The sequence below is a fragment of the Coregonus lavaretus genome (genome assembly GCF_964263955.1).
Source record: "Coregonus lavaretus genome assembly, chromosome: 7".
In the NCBI taxonomy this organism is placed as follows: Eukaryota; Metazoa; Chordata; class Actinopteri; order Salmoniformes; family Salmonidae; genus Coregonus; species Coregonus lavaretus.
The window spans coordinates 16,629,499-16,654,065 of record NC_139994.1 but is presented as its reverse complement, the minus strand read 5'-3'; positions in this window follow the sequence as shown (position 1 = coordinate 16,654,065).

The following is a 24,567-nucleotide window of genomic DNA, read 5'->3' as shown; positions in this document are numbered from 1 at the left end:
GCTTCATTTCTAGGTTTGGTCTATGACTCCCAATCGGAGGTAACGAGTGTCAGCTGTCGGCTCGTTATCTCTGATTGGGAGCCATATTTAATCTGAATGTTTTCCTGTGGGAATTGTGGGTTTTTGTTCCGTTTCGGTCAGTGTACCGTGGACTTCATTGAGTCGTCTTTTGTTTTGTAGTTCTATAACGTTTAATTAATAAAGTCATGTTTCTTGGACACGCTGCGCCTTGGTCATACTTAGACGACATAGACGACCGTGACAGAAAAACCCACCATAAGAGGACCAAGCAGCGTGTCAAGCGGCAACAGGACCCAGCTCCTAAGGATTCATGGACATGGGAGGAGATACTGGCTGGAAAGGGTCCTTGGGCACAACCGGGAGAATATCGCCGCCCTCGTGAAGAGCTGGAGGCAGCTAAAGCCGAGAGGAGGCGGTATGAGGAGGCAGCACGGAGTCAAGGCTGGAAGCCCGTGGGTACTACCCAAAAATTTCTTGGGGGGGGGCTTAAAGGGAGTGTGGCGAAGTCAGGTAGGAGACCTGCGCCTACTCCCTGGACTTACCGTGGAGAGCGAGAGTACGGGCAGACACCGTGTTACGCAGTAGAGCGCATGGTGTCTCCTGTACGCAGGCATAGCCCGGTTCGGTACATTCCAGCTCCACGTATCGGCCGGGTTAGAGTGAGCGTTGAGCCAGATGTCATGAAGCCGGCCCAACGCATCCGGCTACCAGTGCGTCTTCTCGGGCCGGCGTACATGGCACCAGCCTTACGCATGGTGTTCCCGGTTCGCCCACATAGGCCGGTGCGGGTTATTCCACCTCCCCGTACTGGTCGGGCGACGGGGAGCATCAACCCGGGTAAGGTTGGGCAGGCTCAGTGCTCAAGGGGGCCAGTAAGCCTGCACGGTCCGGTATTTCCGGCGCCACCTCCCCGCTCCAGCCCAGTACCACCAGTGCCTACACCACGCACCAAGCCTCCTGTGTGTTCCCCGAGTCCTGTGCGTCCTGTTGCTGCTCTCCGCACTAGGCCTTATGTGCGTCCCCAGGGTCCAGCATGCCCTGTTCCTTCTCCCCGCACTAGGCTTTATGTGCGTTCCCAGGGTCCAGCATGCCCTGTTGCTTCTCCCCGCACTAGCCCTGAGATGCGTGTCCTCAGCCCGGTACCTCCAGTTCCGGCACCACGCACCAGGCCTACGGTGCGCCTCAGACGGCCAGAGTCTGCCGTCTGCCCAACGGGGCCTGAACTGCCCGTCTGCCCAAAGGCGCTTGAACTGGCCGTCTGGACTGAGCCTACAAAGCCGCCCGTCTGCCATGAGCCTTCAGAGCCGTCCGCCAGACCGGAGCCGCTAGAGCCTTCCGCCAGACAGGATCAGCCAGAGCCTTCCGCCAGACAGGATCAGCCAGAGCCTTCCGCCAGCCATGAGCAGCCAGATCCGTCAGCCGGCCATGAGCAGCCAGATCCGTCAGCCAGCCATGAGCAGCCAGATCCTTCAGCCAGCCATGAGCAGCCAGATCCGTCGGCCAGCCATGAGCAGCCAGATCCGTCGGCCAGCCATGAGCAGCCAGATCCGTCAGCCAGCCATGAGCAGCCAGATCCGTCAGCCAGCCATGAGCAGCCAGATCCTTCAGCCAGCCATGAGCCGTCCAGCCAGGATCCGCCAGAGCCGTCCAGCCAGGATCCGCCAGAGCCAGCCAGCCAGGATCCGCCATTGAGTCCGGTGCTGTCCCTTAGCCCGGTGCTGCCCCTTATCCTGGTGCTGCCCCTTAGTCCGGTACTGCCCCTTAGTCCGGTGCTGCCCCTTAGTCCGGTGCTGCCCTTTAGTCCGGTGCCGCCCCTTAATCCAGTGGGGTTTAGTTGGGGGGTGGTCATGTGGAGGAGGCTACGGAAGCGGATAGTGACTAAGGTGGGGTGGGGACCACGACCAGGGCCAGAACCGCCACCGTGGACAGACGCCCACCCAGACCCTCCCCTAGACTGTATGCTGGTGCGCCCGGAGTTCGCACCTTTAGGGGGGGGTACTGTGACACTCTGGCTCCGGGACTTTTGTATTTGAGCCAGGGTGTATTTTGTTATGTTGGGTTTGGGTGTATTTCTATGTTTGCCGTTCTGTTGGCTTCATTTCTAGGTTTGGTCTATGACTCCCAATCGGAGGTAACGAGTGTCAGCTGTCGGCTCGTTATCTCTGATTGGGAGCCATATTTAATCTGAATGTTTTCCTGTGGGAATTGTGGGTTTTTGTTCCGTTTCGGTCAGTGTACCGTGGGCTTCATTGAGTCGTCTTTTGTTTTGTAGTTCTATAACGTTTAATTAATAAAGTCATGTTTCTTGGACACGCTGCGCCTTGGTCATACTTAGACGACATAGACGACCGTGACAGCGTAAACCCCCATCCTTCTTCTTCACAAAAAAGAAACTTGAGGAAGCAGGGGAAGTAGACGGCCGTATGTAACCCTGTCTCAAAGATTCGGTGACGTAGGTTTCCATAGCGGCCGTCTCCTCCTGAGACAGAGGATACACGTGACTACATGGAAGCGCAGCGCCTACCTGGAGGTCTATCGCACAATCCCCCTGTCGATGAGGTGGTAATTGAGTCGCCTTCTTCTTACTGAAGGCGAGAACCAAATCGGCATACTCAGGTGGAATATGCAAGGCGGGAACTTGGTTCGGGCTTTCCACCGTCGTTGCCCCTACGGAAACGCCTACACACCGCCCAGTACACTGATCAGACCATCCCTGGAGAGCTCTCTGCTGCCATGAAATGTTGGTGTCATGAGCTGTTAACCAGGGAAGCCCCAACACCACGGGAAACGCAGGAGAATCAATCAAATACAAACGTACTATCTCCTCATGACCCTCCTGCGTTTTCATCCGGAGAGGCGCCGTGACCTCCCTAATCAACCCAGACCCCAACGGGCGGCTATCTAGGGCATGAATGGGGAAGGGCACATCAACAGGTACGATAGGAATCCCTAACTTATAGGTGAACTGGCGATCAATGAAATTCCCAGCTGCGCCTGAATCTACTAGCGCCTTATGCTGGGAGTGAGGAGAAACCTCGGGAAACACCACTTTAATACACATATGATCAGCAGAGAGCTCTGGGTGAGTTGGGTGCCTACTCACCTGGAATGACTCATCAGTGCGTCGCCCACTGCCTCGATTCCTAGGAGACCCTCCCCAGCACCGACCAGCAGTGTGTCCTCTGCGGCCACAGTTGGTGCAGGGGACGGCCTCCCTCCTGGTCTCCCTCCTGGTCTCCCTAGCACCAGCACCCCCGAGCTCCATAGGGGTCGGCTCGGAAGTGCTGGGGGATGGAATGGACGGCCCCGAATCTGGACGTCCGTGGGTAGCCAACAGGGTATCCAGGCGAATCGACATGTCCACCAGTTGGTCAAAGCTGAGGTTGGTGTCCCTGCAGGCTAATTCCCGATGCACGTCCTCCCTCAGGCTGCATCTGTAGTGGTCGATGAGGGCCCTCTCATTCCATCCCGTGTTGGCTGCTAGCGTCCAGAAGTCCAGCGCGAACTCCTGCGCGCTCCTCCTCCCCTGTCTAAGGTGGAATAGACGCTCACCCGCCGCTTTACCCTCTGGGGGATGATCGAATACTGCCCGGAAGCGGCGGGTGAACTCTGCATAGCTGACCGTAGCGGCGTCTATCCAACCCCATTCGGCGTTGGCCCATTCCAGGCCTTGCCGGACAGACAGGAGATGAGGGCGGACACGCTCTCGTATCCCGAGGGCGCCAGGTGAATGGTTGCTAGGTAGAGTTCAACCTGGAGTAGGAAACCCTGACACCCGGCCGCGGTGCCATCATAAGCCCTCGGGAGCGAGAGCCGAATCCCACTGGACTCCGGAGATGGACCGATGGGTATGGCTGATGGTGGTGGTATCGTAGGATGAGGTGTGGGCAAACCTCCACTCTCCCATCGCCTCAAGGTGTCCATCACCCCTTGGATGGTGGTACCCAGGTGCTGGATCACAGCCTCTTAAATAGGGGAAACAATACAACATAATGGGGAACAGGTGTACACAATCAGGACAAAACAAGTCAAACACCGAAACATAGATCGGTGGCAGCTAGTACTCCGGGGACGACGAACGCCGAAACCTGCCCGAGCAAGGAGGAGGAGCAGCCTCGGCTGATTCCGTGACAGAGTCTCTCCTGCTTTTTGCAATTATTGTACATTTGTAAGTAGAAAAGTCACACAGTTCCAACTCTATCATCAAGTTCGATGATGACACGACAGTAGTAGGCCTGATTACCCCCTCCCGCCCATCACTAATGGACATTTATATTTATAATTGTCACAGTTGTAAATATGTATATATTATTGTAATTGTTTTATTTATTATTATTGTTTCATTCCCACCTGCACTGTGTGAATGAAACAATAATTATAAGCTCGGAGCTTAAGTATATCACTGTACTCTGCAACTACATCTACTGTGCATGTGACTACATAAAAATCTATTCTAATCTAATAAAAAAAGTATAATGATAATGGTGATCTCACTCTCACAGCTGATTCAATGCAATTTACATTAATTGTATGATTTACAATTATTTATTTGTGGTTTTTGTGACTTGCATCATTCAGATGCCCAGTCCACATGGGCTAATGAGACACTGCATATTCAGATTGTACAATAGGTTGTTCTACTAGGATTTTGACTGTAAACTTTCTCCCTGTAGGATGTTTCTTTTCTCTGTGTATCTGTGGCTTGTTCCACTACATGAAAGATGAAAGGGAAGGAAGGCTACAGATCCATGTAGCACGTTCTGTCTCAGCCCTCTGGCTATACCTCTCCTCTCCTCTCCTCTCCTCTCCTCTCCTCTCCTCTCCTCTCCTCTCCTCTCCTCTCCTCTCCTCTCCTCTCCTCTCCTCTCCTCTCCTCTCCTCTCCTCTCAGAATGCATGCATGCAGCTCATACCCATCCATGTGCAGCGATAGTCAACTTTAATCAACCACTCTGACCAACACCATCCTCTGAATTAGACACAGTGCACTGCCTCTTTGAAATTCAACATTGGGAGTCCTTCCCGAATGTACCTTCTCATTGACCATTGGTTTTCAGTAACCTAAAGGCAAGATGGAATTCAGAATCCCTGCTGAAAATATCACTGGTATGTGTATTTAGACTGCATGTAGCGGTAACACATTGTGACAGACACACACACGTACGTAGCAGGCACACACACACACACATGCGCGCACACACACACACACACACACATGCACAAACCATAGTCCTTCACCATAATGCTAAGAAGATTAAGTTCTGAAAAGGGAGACACTACAAAGCAGTAAACTATTTTCCAGCCCGACTCGAGTGCCACTTGCTCCTTGACATGGTGGCATTGGACCATGAACACACTCATCTTCCTGCTATAAGGAGATTCAGCACCTTTCAGGTTAGCCTTTCAAACCCCTGCTACTTGGTATTGTGTGATGTTTCAATCATGTTCCCCCGAGCCGCATGTCAACAAGCCAAGAAGGAGAGATCCTCAACAAAAAAAGCAAAGCGGATGGCATATGTCTGACAACTTCCAATTTCCTTTAAAAATGCGCAACTATTTATAAAGCTTGGGGGCCTCTTTCCTTGGTGCCAGAGACAGAAGCTCCATTTCCCCTGATGGATTGGCTGTCATATCCCCACAGAGAGGTGCTTCTTTTACTTTATAGATGCACGTCTCTGCTGTGCTTCTGTCTGCACTGTGGAGCCCAGCCCAGCTGCACCACCGTCATCTTTCTCCCCTTATCGTTACACTGACGTTTCCTTCCCCAGTCTCCCTGACATAAACACAAACACGCAGCAACTAGAAGAGAGGGAATATCATTACTGTTCATTGCTCTCAACTTTCGTTGTGAAGCGGTTGACGTACATAGGGATGCATGTTATCATGTGTGGATGTAGTGTGGATGGAGGCTGGAAATGGGATGTGTGTGTGTGTGTGTTTTTGTGTGTAGTGCTACGCAGTGCCTATGTAATGTGTGTGTGTGTGTCTGAACAATGTGTGTGTGTGTGTGTGTGTGTGTGTGTGTGTGCACGCACTTGCACTTGCCTATGTGTGTGTGTCTGACCTAGTGGACATTGTCTTCCTGGAAAATCTGGTCCCTCCAGCGGGCCTGGTTGTGAGCAGCGGCTTATCAGCTCCGACCAGAGTCCCCCTCTACCAACCACCTCCATTGCCTCAGAGGACAATAAATTGCACCCAAGCAGTTAATAATAATGCAAAATATTGTGAGTGAAGCTCGCTCACTCACGCAACCATTAAAAAATACTGCATTGAAACGTCTGCAGGGAAAAGTTTGTTGTGGCGGCTCTCTATGAGAGGAGACATCACATGTCCCTGCACAAGTTAATCAGCCAGCCAGGCAGTCTAGCGTTCGACGGTCGACCCACGTCTCATGATGAACAATGCAGGTGGTTCCCTCCCAGAGCAGCAAAACAAACATTTATTTCCATGGCAATACACTAGGAAATGTCATGGGTGCATATTGAATTCTCTACAACGGCGTGACTTGCTGAAGTCTGTATGGAGAGAAGATAGATAATTACATATTGAATGTTCTTTTTGTTCAGTCAGCTCCTGGAGGGGGAAATCCATCTGTTGCACGCACTGCGGAGATTGTATGCATGTGTGTGTGTGTGCATAAAACTCATGTTTCCTCCAGCCCCTCAAACACACATAACACTAACCATTTAAATCAATATCAAAACAAGTATAGTTTCTGCCAGATATCTGTGCCACGGTAAATGACTTCCCTTGCATGCCACACATCATACGTTTCTGTGATATGATACACACATTTGAAAAAAGAAAATCTGCATGCTTGGGCTTTAGTCTGAACATCGAATTGCCTATCTGCAAAAGAGCAGTAGTTAATCTTGCTAAAACTAATCTTGGCACCCAGAACCAAATGTCAGGTACGTTCTGGCCAGCTACACGGTTTTCCTAAATCTGTCACAAGAGACTAGGCCAAAATGATCACGCATTAGTCCACTCTGTCTGTTTTATATGTCTAGTCATTTCATTGGGCTGTTCAAGCACTCCGTTGGAGAATGTCTCATGGATTTAGGTGCTTTAATAGTGTTGTATGATCAGTCAACTGGGTCCGTTCTATTTGAATATACAATAACCTCTCCCTTTGTAATAACGTAGAGACATCTGCTACTGTAGTGGTTTAGTTGCTCACTGTGGATTCATCCTAACTCTCCTAACACAGTTAGTGTCTATCAGTAGGTAGCTCCCTCTCACTTCTCTCCCTCCATCCCTCACCCCTCCAATCCTCCCTAACACCCTCCCTCCCTGACACCCTAAACGCTGTACCCCCAAATCTGTGTCTGCTGTGCCTGTGCCTCTGCCAGATTTGGGAGGGAGAGCCATTGTTCTCAGATGTTAGATCCCTTGCTCAGCTTGTGGAATTAGGCCTGGTAATGCACCGGCTTGCCAGGGCACTAGCAGGGCTTTAGCTCTATGTGGACTAGCCTAGCTAGCGCGCTACACTACTCAGCTAGGCAGGGGTTTAGCTGTGGACTAGCCTAGCGCTCTACGCTAAGCGGCTGTCTGGTGCTCTGCTCCACCCACTGCTGAGCCAGGGACCAGGGTGGAGGGCCTCTAGCAGAGGGAGACAAGCCCCAAAGAGGTGAGCCCACCGTGGGGAGGCTGGCCAAGCTGTACTCTACTATGACCTCCACCACCACCTTCACTTTTCTTACAGTAGCTCTGCTATTTGACTTTGTAGAGTCACTAGAGCGATGTCATAGACGTATCATATCTTTGCTATTCATAGACCTTTAATTCAAAGCCATTTTCTTCCTCACTCTAGATTTGTCCTGAAATCAAAGAACCAGATTGGCTTGCACATGTGTTATTGAGACACAGGGAGCGTACCTTATCGTAAAAACAACACATTATGACACCATCCACATCCAGACAACCCACTCTCTGAGTGTCAAAGTTGCTCTGCGTAATGTTCAATGTTCCTAATATTCATATTCATTTGCTCCTCATTATGTCTTTCCCATGTCAGTGATTACCCTCAGACAGACAGCACACTGTGACCGCTCGCTACAGAATACATCATCAACAATTTACACGTCATTAGCTTTGTTTTGATCATATGTGTTTGACGAAATGTCTCCCTGCGTCGTGGAGAGAGCAGAGCGGCCGGGTTATTTACCACATTTTGAGAGACGGGGAACGGCAAACTGTTGTGTGTTTGGTTGATTAATTGCTGTGCCTCGATGGAGGGATAGTTTTGAAGAGGTGTGTGTGTGTGTGTGTGTGTGTTTGTGTGTATGTGAACATCCATCCGTGTGTGTGTGTGCAGTCAGGTGGGTCAGATGAATTCAGTTTGTGTTGATTGGTTTATTCATCTCTGCCAGGCCAGTCAGCTGATAGGATGCAAGTGATTTAATTAGTGTATATGAGCTGCTGTCCACTCATCCAAATGCAAACACCCTGTAGAGGACATGCATCTAACTCTGTCAGCTACAAGGGTAAATGTGTGTGTGTGCGCCTGTGCGTGTGCCTGATGTGTGTGCATGTGTGTTTATGCACGTGCCCGTGTGTGTCTGTTGAAGGCACCACTGAGGTGCTATTCTCCCATGCTTTCCTGCAGAGGGCAGTGATGAGACAACACCAACAACAGAGGGGCTCACATCAAACAGTATACAGCAGTGCAAACAAACTCTTAATAATAATAACAGACAGATAACCTCACAAGAACACAGAACTTCCATGTAACACTTACCACTCTCAGTTCTTTTGAAAGCCTTTAGTGTGTTTATTTTGGGCACATATCATGGGAAATAAATGTCAGTATTTACGCATCATTCACTGTATAGTTTTCTGAAGGACCCTTGAAATACAAAGCAACTGGAATTACATGAATACAGTTATGCTCTTATTCAATATTTGCAATAAACACTTTTTAATAGTCAAAGGAATTCTTATCTAGGCTATTGGCAATCACTGTTTCAGTTTAAGGCATTTTCTCCTATATAACCTCTGGACCGAAGCTATATACAGCTCTGGAAAAAATTAAGAGACCACTGCACATTTTTCTTAAATCAGCATCTCTACATGTATGACAGCCATTCCATTCAAGTGTCTGTTGAATTCCAACACAGGCACACCTCATTCTACTGAATTAGGTACTGATTAGGTGATCACATCAACCAAATCTTATTTAACGAGGAAAAGTATAAAATCCACGGCTGTGGTCATCACTATCCTCTTGCAATAGGACCAGCTGGATGGCAAAAACAGTGCTAATAGTACCTCAAAAGTAATATTAATAAAAAAAATAACTATTGACCATGCCAAAAGAGTTGAAAAGGAACGTTTTGAGTGAGGAAAAGAAGGGTTCAATTCTGGCTTTACTGGCAGAGGGATACAGTGAGCGTCAGGTTTCTTCCATCCTTAAAATGTAAAAGACGGCGGTTCATAAGAACAAGGTCAAGCAGCAGACATTGGGGACAACAAAGCTACAGACCGGCAGAGGGCGAAAACGACTCTCTACTGACCGGGATGACCGCCAACTCATTCGAATGTCACTCAACAACCGTAGGATGACATCAAGTGACCTACATAAAGAATGGCAAACGGCAGCTGGGGTGAAGTGCACGGCGAGGACGGTTCGAAACAGGCTCCTAGGGGCAGGGCTGAAGTCGTGTAAAGCTAGAAAAAAGCCCTTCGTCAATGAGAAGCAAAGAAGAGCCAGGCTGAGGTTTGCAAAAGACCATAAGGATTGGGCTGTAGAGGACTGGAGTAAGGTCATCTTCTCTGATGAGTCCAATTTTCAGCTTTGCCCAACACCTGGTCATCTAATGGTTAGACGGAGACCTGGAGAGGCCTACAAGCCACAGTGTCTCGCACCCACTGTGAAATTTGGTGGAGGATCGGTGATGATCTGGGGGTGCTTCAGCAAGGCTGGAATCGGGCAGATTTGTCTTTATGAAGGATGCATGAATCAAGCCACGTACAAGGTTGTCCTGGTTGAAAACTTGCTTCCTTTTGCTCTGACATTGTTCCCTAACTCTGAGGATTGGTTTTTCCAGCAGGACAATGCGCCATGCCACACAGCCAGGTCAATCAAGGTGTGGATGGAGGACCACCAGATCAAGACCCTGTCATGGCCAGCCCAATCTCCAGACCTGAACCCCATTGAAAACTTCTGGAATGTGATCAAGAGGAAGATGGATGGTCACAAGCCATCAAACAAAGCCGAGCTGCTTGAATTTCTGCGCCAGGAGTGGCATAAAGTCACCCAACATCAATCTGAAAGACTGGTGGAGAGCATGCCAAGACGCATGAAAGCTGTGATTGAAAATCAGTGTTATTCCACCAAATATTGATTTCTGAACTCTTCCTTAGTTAAAACATTAATATTTTTTTCGAGGTCTGACAACACTACATCTTTTTTGTTATTTTGACCAGTTGTCATTTTCTGCAAATAAATGCTCTAAATGACAAAACGTTTATTTGGAATTTGGGCGAAATTGTCACGATCGTCGTAGGAAGTAGACCAAGGCGCAGCGTGATGAACGAACATGTTTATTTATCATTAGCGATAAACACGGACAGTAAACAAAAACAACAAACGACTCGTAACGTCCTAGGTAACATAGACCAACACGGAACAAGAACCCACAAACACAAAGGGAAAAACAGACAGTTTAAATATGGCTCCCAATCAGAGACAACCAGCCACAGCTGACACTCGTTGCCTCTGATTGGGAGTCACTCAGGCCAACATAGAAACAGAACAACTAGAACCCCCAACATAGAAATATAACACATAGAATGAACACACCCTGGCTCAACATATAGAGTCCCAGCGCCAGGGTGTGACAGAAATGTTGTCAGTAGTTTATAGAATAAAACAAAAATGTTAATTTCAACCAAACACATACCTATAAATAGTAAAACCAGATAAACGTATATTTTTGCAGTGGTCTCTTAATTTTTTCCAGAGCTGTATATGGCAATGTTCTGGTCAGTTCCCTCTGGCTCCTGCCCCGGCTCGCTTCCCACCCAGCAATCAGTTCATTGGCAGTGTCCATAAAGATGCACATTAGCAAAGCAGAAGGACAGGGGTTTTCTTCTCTTTCTGTTTTTTTTTTCATGTTGACTGAGGGCCCAGCTGTTCTGGTCCCAGACCCTGACTCCATGATTCCTTAGGCTGGCAGTAGTGTATGAGTGTGTGATTCCTCAGGCTGGCACGGGGAACAGAGTCAGGCCGGGATTAAAGCCCTGGGAGCCATGCTGTGCCCTACTCTCTCCAGCAGCACCGTCCAACCTAACCGCTGACTCACACACACACACACACACACAAACACACACACACCACACTGCTGCCCATCGCTCCCAGCCCAGTCCAGACCACTGAGATCAGGTTCAGCTACTTTTGGTGAGGTCGGTGTTCTACTAAGCTATATGGAATTGTTTTAAGAAGGTCATGCCAAGGATAATTTTGCTATTTGATTTTGAATTTTAAGACCCCTTGAAGTATAAAAAAAATATACAGTATAAAAAATGATTTGATGAAACATTTATATATATATATTTATATATATATATATTTTTACATCTATTTAACCCCTTGTTTTTGGCACTAAACAGTCTCCATATATACTTCCATGAATTTTTTCAACAAGTACCTGTGTGCGTCCTAGAGCAAAATAACCAACATGTACGTGTTCGCGAGTGTCTCACCTTTTCACAGGGGGGTCATATTTGTGTGTAGCTCAAACTGTTCGGACAGGGTGAGCGGACATCGACCTTAGTTAAGGACTGACATTGTTTTTGTTATGATACTGGCTCTCAAATAATATTTCTTAACAAATTAATGTAAAAAATTCTGCATAACATGTGTGTATGTCTGTGTGTGTGTGTGTTTCTTAAGGCTAATATTATCCCATAATGATGCTACCCTTTCAAGCCTCATACATCATTATATACAGTTGAAGTTGGAAGTTTACATACACCTTAGCCAAATACATTTAAACTCAGTTTTTCACAATTCCTGACATTTAATCCTAGTAAGAATTCCCTGTCTTAGGTCAGTTAGGATCACCCCTTTATTTTAAGAATGTGAAATGTCAGAATAATAGTAGAGAGAATGATTTATTTCAGCTTTTATTTCTTTCATCACATTCCCAGTGGGTCAGAAGTTTACATACACTCAATTAGTATTTGGTAGCATTGCCTTTAAATTGTTTAACTTGGGTCAAACGTTTCGGGTAGCCTTCCACAAGCTTCCCACAATAAGTTGGGTGAATTTTGGCCCATTCCTCCTGACAGAGCTGGTGTAACTGAGTCAGGTTTGTAGGCCTCCTTGCTCGCACACGCTTTTTCAGTTCTGCCCACAAATGTTCTATTGGATTGAGGTCAGGGCTTTGTGATGGCCACTCCAATACCTTCACTTTGTTGTCTTTAAGCCATTTTGCCACAACTTTGGAAGTATGCTTGGGGTTGTCCATTTGGAAGACCCATTTGCGACCAAGCTTTAACTTCCTGACTGAAGTCTTGAGATGTTGCTTCAATATAGCCACATCATTTTCCTTCCTCATGACGCCATCTATTTTGTGAAGTGCACCAGTCCCTCCTGCAGCAAAGCACCCCCACAGCATGACGCTGCCACCCCCGTGCTTCACGGTTGGGATGGTGTTCTTCGGCTTGCAAGTACCCCCTTTTTCCTCCAAACATAACAATGGTTATTATGGCCGAACAGTTCTATTTTTGTTTCATCAGACCAGAGGACATTTCTCCAAAAAGTACGATCTTTGTCCCCATGTACAGTTGCAAACCGTAGTCTGGCTTTTTTATGGCGGTTTTGGAGCAGTGGCTTCTTCCTTGCTGAGCGGCCTTTCTGTCGATATAGGACTCGTTTTACTGTGGATATAGATACATTTGTACCTGTTTCCTCCAGCATCTTCACAAGGTCATTTGCTGTTGTTCTGGCATTGATTTGCACTTTTCGCACCAAAGTACGTTCATCTCTAGGAGACAGAACACGTCTCCTTCCTGAGCGGTATGACGGCTGCGTGGTCCCATGGTGTTTATACTTGTGTACTATTGTTTGTACAGATGAACGTGGTACCTTCCGGCGTTTGGAAATTGCTCCCAAGGATGAACCAGACTTGTGGAGGTCTACAATTATTTTTCTGAGGCCTTGCTGATTTCTTTTGATTTTCCAATGATGTCAAGCAAAGAGGCACTGTTTGAAGGTAGGCCTTGAAATACATCCACAGGTACACCTCCAATTGACTCAAATGATGTCAATTAGCCTATCAGAAGCTTCTAAAGCCATGACATGGTTTCTGGAATTTCCAAGCTGTTTAACGTCTGACCCACTGGAATTGTGATACAGTGAATTATAAGTAAAATAATCTGTCTGTAAACAATTGTTGGAAAAATGACTTGTGTCATGCACAAAGTAGATGTACTAACCGACTTGCCAAAACTATAGTTTGTTAACAAGAAATTTGTGGAGTGGTTGAAAAACTAGTTTTAATGACTCCAACCTAAGTGTATGTAAACTTCCGACTTCAACTGTATATTTGTTTCATCTTAATACCTTGTCTTAAGAAGGAGAGAGTAGAGAGGAGTATTTCCTTATGGTTTTTAATGCTTCTGCTAAACAGAAAAAGAGAGATATCCCTCCTCCTGCCTCCTCCTTCCTAACAGACAGGTGTATTGCCTGCATGTCTAGCACCCGCTCTCCCCGGCTCAGCTCTTATCTCAGATGACATAGCCAGCTCCTCTGACCCGGTAGGTGCTTCTAGAAATGAAATGCAAACCACACCGCCTATCTGGGGGATATCAGCTATTACTCAGACCAGACCCAGGGAGGGCTTGAGGCTTGGGTGGGTGGCCGTAGGTTTCAGCTCTAGTGCCCCGATTTAGGAGATCAGCGAACACCGTAAGCCCCAGAGTCAATTACCGAGTTGGGTTGGAGAGGATGTGACCTCAAGCGGCTAAGTTGTCCACTGGTGGAAGAGGAGAGGTGGGGGAAAACAAACTGAATATCAAAGGAGGGTGAGAGAAACAAAGAGAGGGAGAGAGAATCCTTGGAGGCTATTTCAACACTTTCGTTCAATTTATCTCCCTCCCCCTTCCTCCCCTCTCTACCCAACATGCCTGCAGGTGGAGAACAGACTTTCACTGAGCAGTTTGGATTTGAATAATTCCTCCTTTCCTGTAGAAAGTAAAAAAAAAAAAAAAAAAGATTAAACCAAAATCAGCGGAGATCAGAGAAAAGGGATTATGGCAGAGTGGTAGCTAGGGTAATCAGAGTTTCTCTGCATGCTGCCGTTTCTCCCCCTGGTTGTGGCCGCCAGCTTGAATGGAATCAGTCAGTGCCGTGCTGTGTATGGCATAGTGTGTGTGTGTGTGGAAAGGAAGACTTCTCACAGTGAGGGCTGCATGGGAACAAATAGCTTCTTCTACAGAGTGACCCCTAAGGAGATAATCCGGACAAAACTACAGGCACCCCTGTGATGTCACCAGCAATGTTCCTTCTAATTTTTTTAGGCACTGAGCAAATTTCAGGTCTGCTGAGCGCAAACTTGAACGTTGTGAAAATTCAGTGCAACTTCCAGCGCGCGTTTACTGTGAACACTGAGGCTGTACCTGCTTTAAGTTACACTTTCAACAGTGGCCAAGTAGACTACTGTGGCTATTTCATCATAATGTAGGCCTACCAGAGTGGCCTACCATCAAAAACAATGGAGAAAATGCATCCCATAACATTTTAACATGGAAATAGCGGTTCTATCATTCAGCGTATAGTGGCAGCCAATGTGTGGTGTTCAATGTAGGCCTACATTCCATGAGACTTTTGAAAAAAACATGGAGGGCTTGACATTCTCCTGTTTATCCACTTGTCCTTCAGACAAAGAGGTGACTGAAAATGTTGTTGTTTTGTTTGATGCAAGAAACCACTTTACAAAAGAAAATACATTATTATTCCCATACCATTATTACAGAGAATCAGACAAATTATGCTACCCTCTGCCTATTGGCTACTTAGATTATTCAAGCGTGTCTCAAAATACAACACTCTCAAAACAAGCGCATCTACTCACGACCACTCATGCTGTAAACACAGTCCAGTTCAAAGTAAATGGCACAGATCCATACAGTGCCTTGCAAAAGTATTCATCCCCCTTGGCGTTTTTCCTATTTTGTTGCATTACAACCTGTAATTTAAATGGATTTTTATTTGGATTTCATATAATGAACATACACAAAATAGTCCAAATTAGTGAAGTGAAATGAAAAAAATAACTTATTTGTGAACAAATAAATAACGGAAAGTGGTACATGCATATGTATTCACCCCCTTTGCTATGAAGCCCCTAAATAAGGTGCAACCAATTACCTTCAGAAGTCACATAATTAGTTAAATAAAGTCCACCTGTGTGCATTCTAAGTGTCACATGATCTCAGTATATATACACCTGTTCTGAAAGGCCCCAGAGTCTGCAACACCACTAAGCAAGGGGCACCACCAAGCAAGCGGCACCATGAAGACCAAGGAGCTCTCCAAACAGGTCAGGGACAAAGTTGTGGAGAAGTACAGATCAGGGTTGGGTTATAAAAAAATATCCAAAACTTTAAACATCCCATGGAGCACCATTAAATCCATTATAAAAAAATGGAAATAATATGGCACCACAACAAACCTGCTAAGAGAGGGCCGCCCACCAAAACTCACGGACCAGGCAAGGAGGGCATTAATCAGAGAGGCAACAAAGAGACCAAAGATAACCCTGAAGGAGCTACTGTGGCGCTAAATACAGGGAAATTCTTGAGGAAACCTGTTTCATTCTTCCAGAGATTTGAGACTGGGACGGAGGTTCACCTTCTAGCAGGACAATGACCCTAAGCATACTGCTAAAGCAACACTCAAGTGGTTTAAGGGGAAACATTTAAATGTCTTGGAATGGCCTAGTCAAAGCCCAGACCTCAATCCAATTGAGAATCTGTGGTATGACTTAAAGATTGCTGTACACCAGCGGAACCCATCCAACATGAAGGAGCTGGAGCAGTTTTGCTTTGAAGAATGGGAAAAAATCCCAGTGGCTAGATGTGCTAAGCTTGTAGAGACATACCCCAAGAGACTTGCAGCTGTAATTGCTGCAAAAGGTGACTCTACAAAGTATTGACTTTGGGGGGGGGGGGGGGGGGGGGGGGGGGGGGTGAATAGTTATGCACGCTCAGGTTTTCTGTTTTTTTGTCTTATTTCTTGTTTGTTTCACAATAAAAAAATATTTTGCATCTTTAAAGTGGTAGGCATGTTGTGTAAATCAAATGATACAATCCCCCCCAAAATCAATTTTAATTCCAGGTTGTAAGGCAACAAAATAGGAAAAATGCCAAGGGGGGTGAATACTTTCGCAAGCCACTGTATATGGCAATGGACCATTTTCATATAGGCCTACTGCAGCTGAGATTGTTTATGCTGCACCAGTCTGTGTAGAGTATGGGCTGAGTCGTGCGTGTCAATGCAATAGAATCCTACTCCGATGCGTTCTGCCTACAACAAAATGTCTTGCAAAGTTTGTTTTGTTTCGGTATGTTGCATTGAAAGTGGCTAATATTGTGTTGATTCGATCACAATTGGCACAGTAAAGGGAAACATTGATAGTGTTAACAGGGAAAATCTCTAACAGTGGTCACCAACCTTTTCTGAGTCAAGATCACTTTCTGAGTCAAAATGCAGATAGTTTTTTTACATGACTTAAAAACCGTAAGCCTATACAACATTAACCAATTAAAACAGCAATGTAGCAATGAGATTTGTGCAGTAAGTTACAGTCCCAATACATAATCACTGCATATTGGCTTTGCTTGAATTGCCCTGCCAATGCATTGTTGTTCGGGCCATTTTTTTGTTAATTATATTAAAACATTTGAGTAGGCTATATGATCACACCGGTAATAGATCAGTTGTTGTATTACTTGTGAGGCACAGCTGAGTGTGCATACACTGGGCATTTTACTGGGCTAATGGTGCATGCATCTGATGGTCAGTCTCAGCGGAGGGAGCGAGCAGAAGACTGAGGGTCCGCCTCTCAACATCCCTCAGCTCTCCCTTTCCTCCACTGTCTTCCAGCTGATGGCAAAACTCGAGTCGCACCACATTATTTCTGCCTAATGCACAAATTCATGTTGTTACTCCTATGAACAGAGAAAGTGAAATATTCCTTGATATTAAAAAACACCCAAGCTGCTAATAATAATAACAACGTAAGCCTATAGATACACTTTCCTACTCATTCATTACTGCTTGATGTAGCGCTGAGTGGAAATAGGAAGAACGCGCATTTTATGGCTCATAAAAGTGTTGAATACAAAGTGTTGACAGCGTTGAGTAAGAATTTAAACATGAAAACAGCAGCTCTTTGCTTTATTCGATGACAGTCTCTCTCTAGTCATGGTTTTAAACGTTTTGAAATCTCACAGTATCTTCTTTGCTGTAGCTTTCTTTTATGCCTGCTATGTTACCGCATACATGGTATTCTGAGCCATCCGATTGGCCAGCGGTAGCTCTCCGGGTCCGCAGGGAAGGCAGAGTTTGTACCTTCAGACACATTAAATGGTTAAAAATGGCAACATTTCGCCTACCCGGCACACAGGGCAGCTGAATCGGATGCACCTACCGCCAACAGCCCGAGACTAATTTTAAAAAATAGGAACACAAGGCTTTATCGTTGGGTTTTTTACAGAAATGTTTGGCGATCGACTAGGAATGCCTTGGAGATCGACCAGTCGATCGCGATCGACCGTTTGGTGACCACTGCTCTAGAAAGTTGAGTGAAGTTCAATCTCGTGCTTCTCTCTGTGGGCTGATATTTCTTCTGAGTGGCAGTTCTGGGAGAGCTGCGGGGCAGTCTCGGTGTCAAGGGGTGCTGAAGGTGGGTGTTGTGCATGAATCAAGCGCAGGACGCAGAAGCTCAGTCCAAAAGACTTTAGTGCAATATTCACGTAGAAAATAAGCACAATAAGCTCGAAGGCGAAAACACGGCGCACACAGGCGTCAAACAAACGGCGCACTAACATGTGCGAAAAAAACTCTCCAAAACACTGGAGGGAAAGTACGTAGCTCCAACACGAAAACAGAAGAGCAATCACACACAAAGACAAACACAACCAACGAGAACTAAATAGGACACTAACGAGGACTAACAAGACACAGGTGTACAACAACAAGACAAAACCAAACGAACAAGAAACATAGATCGGTGGCAGCTAGTACTCCGGGGACGACGACCGCCGAAGCCTGCCCGAACCAGGAGGAGGAGCAGCCTCGGCCGAAACCGTGACAGTACCCCCCCCCTTGACGCGCGGCTCCAGCCGTGCGCCGAACCCGGCCTCGGGGACGACCAGGAGGACGCGGAGCAGGGCGCGCGGGATGGTCCCGGTGGAACTCCGACAGGAGAGATGGGTCTAGGATGTCCCTCCGCGGCACCCAGCACCGCTCCTCCGGGCCGTACCCCTCCCACTCCACGAGATACTGGAGACCCCCCATCCGGCGTCTAGAGTCCAAGATGGACCGAACGGTGTACGCCGGAGCCCCCTCGATGTCCAGTGGGGGCGGAGGAGTCTCTCCTATCTCATTGTCCTGGAGTGGACCAGCTACCACCGGCCTGAGAAGAGACACATGGAACGAGGGGTTAATATTCTTATACTCAACAGGTAGATGTAACCTATAACACACCTCGTTCAATCTTCTCAGGACTTTAAAGGGCCCCACAAACCGCCGACCCAGCTTCCGGCAGGGCAGGCGGAGGGGTAGGTTTCTGGTAGAGAGCCAGACTCGATCTCCGGGTGCGTACACCGGCCCCTCACTGCGGTGGAGATCGGCGCTCGCCTTGTGACGAAGGACGGCCCGCTGCAGGTGGATGTGGGCAGCGTGCCACGTCTCTTCCGAGCGCCTCATCCAATCATCCACCGCAGGGGCCTCGATCTGGCTCTGCTGCCAAGGTGCCAGAACCGGCTGGTAACCTAACACACATTGGAAGGGGGTTAGGTTGGTAGAGGAGTGGCGGAGAGAGTTCTGGGCCATCTCGGCCCAGGGAATGTACCGTGCCCACTCCTCAGGCCGGTCCTGGCAATACGACCTCAGAAACCTACCCACATCCTGGTTGACACGTTCTACCTGCCCGTTACTCTCCGGGTGGTACCCTGAGGTAAGGCTAACCGAGACCCCCAAACGCTCCATGAACGCTCTCCAAACACGGGAGGTAAACTGGGGGCCTCGATCAGACACTATATCCTCGGGTACCCCGTAATGCCGGAAGACGTGGGTAAAGAGGGCCTCAGCGGTCTGTAGGGCAGTAGGAAGACCCGACATAGGGAGAAGACGACAGGCCTTAGAGAACCGGTCCACAACGACCAGGATGGTGGTATTCCCCTGAGAGAGGGGAAGGTCTGTCACAAAATCCACTGAGAGGTGGGACCATGGTCGTTGTGGAACGGGCAGGGGTTGTAACTTACCCCTGGGCAGATGTCGGGCGCCTTACACTGGGCGCACACCGAGCAGGAGGAGACGTAAACCCTCACATCCCTAGCCAAAGTTGGCCACCAGTATTTAGTGCTAAGGCAATGCACTGTCCGGCCAATACCCGGATGTCCAGAGGAGGGTGACGTGTGAGCCCAGTAAATGAGTCGATCCCGAATCTCGAGCGGAACGTACTTCCGACCCTCAGGACACTGTGGAGGGCTGGGGTCGGAACGCAACGCTCGCTCGATTTCGGCATCGACCTCCCACACCACCGGTGCCACAAGGCAAGACTCCGGTAGTATGGGAGTAGGCTCAACGGACCTCTCCTCCGTGTCATACCGCCGGGACAGCGCATCTGCCTTACCAATCTGGGACCCAGGGATGTACGTGATTTTAAATACGAACCTGGTGAGAAACATACTCCATCGAGCCTGGCGAGGGTTCAGTCTCCTCGCTGCCTGGATGTACTCCAGGTTCCGATGGTCAGTCAAAATGAGGAAAGGGTGTTGAGCCCCCTCAAGCCAATGCCTCCACACCTTAAGGGCTTGAACTACAGCTAACAGCTCCCTGTCCCCAACGTCATAGTTACGCTCCGCCGGGCTGAGCTTTTTTGAGTAAAAAGCACAGGGGCGGAGTTTAGGTGGCGTGCCGGACCGTTGAGAGAGAACGGCCCCTATACCTGCCTCAGACGCGTCCACCTCAACCTGAAAGGGTAATGCGGGATCCGGATGCGCCAGCACCGGAGCCGAAGTAAACAGGTCCTTCAGTCTCCCAAAGGCCCTGTCCGCCTCAGCTGACCACTGCAGGCGCACCGGACCCCCTTTCAGAAGGGACGTGATGGGAGCTGCCACCTGTCCAAAACCCTGGATAAACCTCCGGTAGTAATTCGCAAAGCCCAAGAACTGCTGCACCTCTTTTACAGTGGTTGGGGTTTGCCAATTACGCACAGCGGACACACGATCCACCTCCATTCTCACCCCTGACGCGGACAACCGATAACCCAAAAAGGAGACCGACTCCTGGAAAAACAGACATTTCTCTGCCTTGACATATAGGTCGTGCTCCAACAGCCTCCTCAATACACGACGCACCAGGGTTACATGCTCGGCTCGGGTAGACGAGTACACCAGAATATCATCAATGTACACGACCACCCCTTGTCCCTGCATATCCCGGAAAATGTCATCTACGAAGGATTGGAAGACTGATGGAGCATTCATCAACCCATATGGCATGACGAGATACTCGAAATGACCTGACGTGGTACTAAACGCTGTCTTCCATTCGTCGCCCTCCCTAATGCGCACCAAGTTAAACGCGCTCCTGAGATCCAATTTTGTGAAAAACCGCGCTCCATGCAATGACTCCGTCATGGTCGCAATCAGAGGGAGTGGATAACTGTATTTCACAGTAATCTGATTGAGACCACGGTAATCAATGCACGGGCGCAACCCTCCCATCTTTCTTCTTCACAAAAAAGAAGCTCGAGGAGGCGGGAGAAGTGGAGGGCCGAATGTATCCCTGTCTCAAAGATTCGGCTATGTAAGTCTCCATAGCTTTTCTCTCCTCTTGAGACAAAGGATACACATGGCTCCGTGGGAGCGCTGCTCCTGCCTGGAGATCAATCGCACAATCCCCCTGTCTATGAGGAGGCAACTGCGTCGCCCTAGTTTTACTAAACACGAGAGCTAAATCCCCATATTCAGGCGGAATGTGCAGTGCGGGCACTTGGTTTGGACTTTCCACCGAAGTCGCCCCCACGGAAACCCCCAGACATCGCCCCTCGTACTGAGCAGACCACCCATCGAGAGCCCTCTGTTGCCACGAAATAGCAGGGTTATGGGTGCTTAACCAGGGAATTCCCAGCACCACTGGGTACGCAGGAGAGTCGATCAGATACAGCTGTATAGTCTCTTCATGACCCCCCTGCGCACACATCCTAAGTGGCGCTGTGATTTCCCTAATCAACCCCGACCCCAACAGGCGGCTATCTAAGGCATGAACGGGAAAAGGTTTGTCAACAGGTAGGAGAGGGATCCCTAAATCTAAACAAAACTTCCGATCAACAAAATTCCCAGCTGCGCCTGAATCTACTAGCGCCTTATGCTGGGAATGAGGTGCAACCTGTGGAAAACAAACAGGTATACAAAAGTGAGCAACAGAAAGCTCTGGATAAGTGGGACGTCTACTCACCTGGGAGGCCCCCCCGGGCTCCTCCTCCTCCTTTCTCTAGCGCCGGCACCCCCGAGCTCCATAGGGCTCGGCTCGGAGGTGCCGGAGGGCGGAATGGACGGACCCCCTCGGGACGTCCACGGGTGGCTAGCAGGGTGTCCAGACGGATGGACATATCGACCAACTGGTCGAAGGTGAGATGGGTATCCCTGCAGGCCAACTCACGTTGAACGTCCTCCCGTAGGCTACATCGAAAATGGTCGATGAGGGCCCGTTCATTCCACCCTGCGTCCGCCGCTAGAGTCCGGAACTCTAGAGCAAACGGCAGCTGTTCCGTCATACGCCCTCGGGAGCGAGAGCCGAATCCCCCTGGGTTCCGGACCTGGGACTGGTGGACCGGCCGATGGGGTTGGCAGGGTAGGTGAAGGTGTTGGTACCCCGCTGGCCTCCCATCGATGCAGGGTGTTGATGACGTCCTGTAGAGCGGTCCCCAGTTGTCGTATCTGGTCATCTTGGCCGCGAACATGCTCCTCGAGCGACTCAGGCGTAACTGCAGATCCTGCTGATTCCATTCTGGTGTGTGATTCTGTCAAGGGGTGCTGAAGGTGGGTGTGGTGCATGAATCAAGCGCAGGACGCAGAAGCTCAGTCCAAAAGACTTTAGTGCAATATTCACGTAGAAAATAATCACAATAAGCCCGAAGGCGAAAACACGGCGCACACAGGCGTCAAACAAACGGCGCACTAACATGTGCGAAAAAACCTCTCCAAAACACTGGAGGGAAAGTACGTAGCTCCAACACGAAAACAGAAGAGCAATCACACACAAAGACAAACACAACCAACGAGAACTAAATAGGACACTAACGAGGACTAACAAGACACAGGTGTACAACAACAAGACAAAACCAAACGAACAAGAAACATAGATCGGTGGCAGCTAGTACTCCGGGGACGACGACCGCCGAAGCCTGCCCGAACCAGGAGGAGGAGCAGCCTCGGCCGAAACCGTGACACTCGGGCTGCTGCACAGCAGTCTCAGGGCTACTGCTCGCCCGCGCACGTGCACAGCTTAGAGGGAACATTGTTCACCAGTCATCTTGACCAGGACACTCCAGGGTCATTGTAGCAGTAATATTGTCTCAGGTGATTTTGTTGTATTCAACTGTTAAAACCAAATATGCAAAGTAATGGGACAATAATGTTTGCAGGAGGATAAGCATCCTATTGCATGTTATGTAATATAGCATTTATTAAGACAGTGAAAATGGAATTCATATTATGATTTAACAAATCTATATAAATATATTATGTGACTACTTTATAAACAATATATATGCAGTTGAATATTTTAGTCTCTGGGTTGAGTGAATATGTGTTTAACGGTTAGTCACCATATATAGTACTGCAGACTGGCTGAGTGTGAGCCGGCTGGACCACTGCTCTGCTCCTATAAGGGCCCAGATTTATCTAGGAGGGTCAGATTGATCTATTAGAAGCCCTGGGTTGACATCACATTCACCATGCTGCCCTGTGCGTATGCTGCTAAACACACACACACACACACACACATCCATTATCCACCATGCCCTGTGCTTATTCTGCCAAACTCTCCACCCAAGGCTTTCTGCTGAAATAAGCATTGTATTTGCTTCTTGGGGTGGGAGCACCTTCGCTGCATCGCACCCGGATCATCCATAATGTTGTGTGTGTGTGGGGGTGTGTCATGTAGGAATGCATGCAGTACTGATTAACAAAAGCAACACTTCCCCAGATGCAGGGGGAAAAGAGGAGGTCCTGCTTTTGACAAACTATGGACATTTCTTTCATCAACCAGTAAAAGCTTAATTCAATCACTGTCTTCTCAAAAGCAGCAATAATTCCCAAACATGGCATTCGTTGGGTTTGATTTTCCAAACTGGCCTTTGGTTTGATTGCATAAGGGAATGGCGCATGAGTTGTGACTAAGAGAGCTAAAAAAAAAACGTCACAATTACATCCTTTTCCACTTTCCGCAATTAATCAATTTTGTTTCACTGGGTATTTCCAGAGCCTCCTACCTCGTTACTAGTGATTCATTAGGGAAGTCTTTGTGTCTTGGGGGTTCAGTTTCATTTTGGAAATAGTCTGACCACAGTCACGCATGCACACACACACAAACGCATGTACGCAATCACACACAAAGACACAAACACAAACAAACTCACACACAGATTCTGCAGAGTATGGGACTTCATGTCATCATAGTGTTGATTAAAATGTATGTGTTGTCTGTTGTATTGGGAGGTGTGACATATTTAAATTGGCCTGTGGTTCATAAGTCATGGCAACGGTTGTGTGATGGGTGATTTTAAGGAGTCAGGCGCAGGAGGGTAACAGAATAACAGGATTTATTGCGGAAAACAGAGTTACTCAGTAATGCGTCAAAACAGTCCAGTGCGCAAAACAGGCGCACTGGAACCAACAAGGCACACAGGGAAAATAACCCGGCGATACAAAATACAAGGAGCTCCACCGAGCTTCCCTATCCTCACAATAAACAATCACACACAAAGACAAGAGGGCAGAGGGAACACTTATACAGCTATTGATGAGGGGATATGAACCAGGTGTGTGTAATGAACAAGACAAAACCAACGGAATGATGAAATGAGGAGCGGCAGTGGCTAGAAGGCCTGTGACGATGAATACCGAAGCCTGCCCGAACAAGGAGAGGTGGCAGCTTCGGAGGGAGACGTGAGAGTACCCCCCCCCCCACCCCTTGACGCGCAGCTCCAGCAGAACGCCGACACCGGCCTCGGGGACGGCCAGGATGACATGGAGCAGGGCGAGCCAGATGGCGACAGTGGAAATCCCGCAATAGGGAGGGATC